The sequence below is a fragment of the Eurypyga helias genome, unplaced genomic scaffold, assembly GCF_000690775.1.
Source record: "Eurypyga helias isolate BGI_N326 unplaced genomic scaffold, ASM69077v1 Scaffold43187, whole genome shotgun sequence".
In the NCBI taxonomy this organism is placed as follows: Eukaryota; Metazoa; Chordata; class Aves; order Eurypygiformes; family Eurypygidae; genus Eurypyga; species Eurypyga helias.
In genome coordinates, this window is record NW_010263156.1 from 4,371 (window position 1) to 8,176 (window position 3,806).

Consider the following 3,806-nt stretch of genomic DNA (forward strand, 5'->3'; position numbering starts at 1 on the left):
TCGACGGAAAGTCACTTAGCAGTAGCTTAGGTACCTGCATGGTGTTCCTGTTAAATGTCATGGGAACTCAGTGTGTGTGTGCCAGAAGACATCAGAGGCGTGAGGACTCACTCTTGGAATTGTTTCCTTAAAAGTTGAGTGAGTGAAAGTCTATTACAAACTGGGACTGAGCCCTCAAAGGAAAAAAGGACGAAGCTGGATGTAGGATTGTGGTTGAGGAAGTGTTTCCCGCCTTATCCCGTTGGGAGCACTGGTTTAAAAAGCCAGCAGGTAAATGTGACTTCACTAATTGGGGGAAAAAAAACCCCGAATCGGAGTGGTTTGATGTAACTGTCCCTGACAACATGCACTCGCCGCCTCAGGCCGGCCTTGTGTGAAGGACACTGGGCAGCGGAAGGGCCCAGGCTGCAGTCGTGGCCGCTAAGCAGGTCTGCGCTTCGTTGGCGGGTGGTGCGTTCCCTGCTGTGAGAGTGAGATCACACTGGTCTCCTCCAAGGGAACAGGTTTATTACTGTGTTCACGCCAAACCCCTGGCTGGCTGCGGTCCGTGTCTTCGTATTTGGTGTGACGTGCATCTTCAGCGTGCGTAGAACGCTAGCGTGGTGGGATAGCGAAACTCTTCTGCACTCTGGCATGGGAAATTGGATGTGTGAAAGCATCAGGATGAAAAGGAGAGCAGAAAAATCAGTCTAGCATAAAATATGCATGAAATTTCTTGTGTTAAGTGAAAAATTCTAGCTAGGTAATCTAATATCGCTTATATAAGCAAAGCCAGTAAGGTCACTGTATTCCAGGGGAATAGCAGCAAAGTGTGAAAGAGGATAGAAATTACTCATGCTATTTTTAGTTTCCAGATGAGGTATTTCTCTTACCTTTACCTATTTTAAAAGGACAGTAGTGAAGGTGGGGTGGTGTTGGGGTTTTTTTCCATGAGGAAGATTAAACGGTCAGCAGCTGCTCAGTAAATAGCCACTGTCGTAGTGCAAAGCTGCACAGTGGAAACAGTTGGTCCATGTGGCAGAATGAGAGTGCTGGAGGCTGTCGGTGATTCTCTATATCACAGGGCATGCTGCAATGCAGCTCTGGGTGCACCTGCAAACGGGGGCTGGTCTGTGGGAAAAAGGTAGCTCTAGAGAGAAAGTAAACACTGTCGTCCCTTTCGGGTTTTGTGTAACCCTCATCATGTTTCTGCCAGTCTGTGGCAGTTTTGTGCTTGTGAACTTCCGGTTTTACGTTCAAATAGGTTACCTGGATTGCAACAGTGCAGGTGTTGTACGACTGTCGGGGACCTCCTGATGCTGAACACAATCCATCGCCGTCACAGCTGCGGCCAGGGGTCTTTTCCTAAGCAGCTTGAGCTCCATTAGGTCTCCAGCTCGGATTGCTCCAGCTGGGGACAATTGCGGAGCCCCACTGTTGTGATAGGGAAAGTAAAAAGCTTGCCTGACCTCTGTAGGTATTTGTTGCCAGCCGTGCTTGCTTGTTCTTATACCAGTGTTCTCCATCAGAAGAAATCCGGATTTTAAGTGATGTGGAGGAATTTGCATTTAATTCCAATGAGAGGAAAAAGTCATTGAGTTTCGGACACGCTTGAGCATTTCCCCTTAGGCGGCATCTCAATAGCTCCACAATCCTGTTTTTTCCCTTCATTAGACTGGGACGCTGACATAAATCAGAGCAACATTTATTTTTATGATAACTTGAGTAACATATTTTTGATTAACGATTACCTGTCATTTGTATTTTAATACTCTTTCTCCTGAAGGCATGATTTTAGTCTAAAATACTTAATTTCGGTACTTTATATAGGCAATCAAAATGTGAGAAGGTAGGTGTGTCTATTAAAAACCGGTATTCTTAGTAGTCATCCAGATTACTTGGCCAGTTGTTAAGTGGCGTTTGTAACTCTTAAAAACGTGCATACTTGCAAAAAAAAAAAAAGTTCTGAAGGGATGTTTTGATATCCAGGTTCAAAGAAACTTTAACGCTATTTACAGCAGGTTGTTTTAGTAGAGAGAGGCAAATCAGAGTCCTTCGCTTCTGGCAGCAGATGCTGTAGTGTCACCATCCTCACATGTTTAGATAAACACTGAAGCAAATCTTTGGCTCCTCCGTCTATTTATCTCTGTCTGTAGCCCGTGGCTAGTACTTGAGTGGGAGGACAAAAAGTGCTGCTGGCAATTTTTCCACCTTTTAGAAGTGAGAAAAAATCCCACTTTTGACTGATGTTCCAGATCAGTTTCTGTAGTGTCCAGGTCTGGATGTGTTAAAAAAACCTTCTGTGCTTGTGTATTTGCTTCTAGAGAATGATGCCACCGTTTACGTCGTACATAGAAATTGCTCACAGACCCACTGCCACACTCAGCTGACAGTTTTGAGGGGAAGCATCTAGATTGGTGATTAATGCCTCTGAGGTACTGCGGGGGATATTGCCAGATCAAACAACTAATTAAGGCTGGCTGAATGGAAACTCACGGCGTGTTCCTCAGGGCCGGAGGAAGCACACCAGTGGAGCACCACTGTCTTACATCAGGCCTAAACCTATGAGGGAAAATTCAGAGTAACTGAGGTTCACAGACATCATTCCACAATCTGTTCTTGTGGAGTATCATCTCCTTCATGGAGGCGGCCCTACCTAATTAAGAAAATACTAATGAAACTGAGAAAGTGTTATAGAATTAGTCATGTAAGAGCAGAGGATTAATGAGGGGAAGGCTTCCCACCTCGAGAGGGCAATGATTTGTCTCAAAGTTCTGGCTTGGTCCAATAAAGAAATTCAGTTACTTTCTATTGAAATTATCATTAGAGAACTAGAGGCACAGCTCATCCTCTACGTTATTGGCAAAGTTATCAGTGCTTAGGATGATGACGGAACAAAATGATGTGTAGAAATAATTCCAATGCCAGAGAATGTTTTAAGGAGAAAAAGAGTCCAGAGAGAAAATGGCTCCATTTGAATGTTAGTCAAATGCTAATCATAGAATCACAGAATGGTTTGGGTTGAAAGGGACTTTAAAGATCATCCAGTTCCAACCCCCCTGCCATGGGCAGGGACACCTTCCACTAGACCAGGTTGCTCCAAGCCTCATCCAGCCTGGCCTTGGGCACTTCCAGGGATGGGGCACAGCTTCTCTGGGCATAACAAAAATTACCATCTTTAATTTCAAACGACAGGAACTGAAAATGTCTATAAAATAACCTTCTACAGTCCATCAGAAAAAAATGGTTGCCTTATCTGAGAGTGTGTGTCTGAATGTTGGTTATTCCCTTACACAGACCTGCATCAAGTAACGACTGCAGCAGTGAGCTCAGAACTACTTTTATAATTTGCGAGATTGGAGTGATTTATGCATCTTTCTGTTTATGATATCAGAGTACAGTTCGGTGTTGTTCTTATGTTTCTTTTGCAGTAGAAGTATATGTCAGAGATTGCATTTCTATCTCAAACATCATGCGGTGCTGTTTCAGCATGTCTTCAGGCAGGCAGGCAGGCATGTTCGACAGCCTGTATCCGCCCGGCAGTGAGACAGCACTTTGAAGGAAAGGGAAAAAAAAAACCCACAACAGACAACATTCATATCGGCGTTTAGCAGATCCCCACGTGGCAAATGATTATTGCTTCTAGTGCTGCTTTTAATACTTGAGGATGAACCTGCCCTAGCTGTGCATCCCCACACAGTTCCACTTCAAGCCCTTGGTGTTGTATGTTTTTCTCCCAGTGCTGGGAATCTGCACTGACTCTTGGCGGGCTGTGACTTCAGGCATGATGTCCAAGTGTGTGGTTTGTGACTTCCTTGACGCCGTCG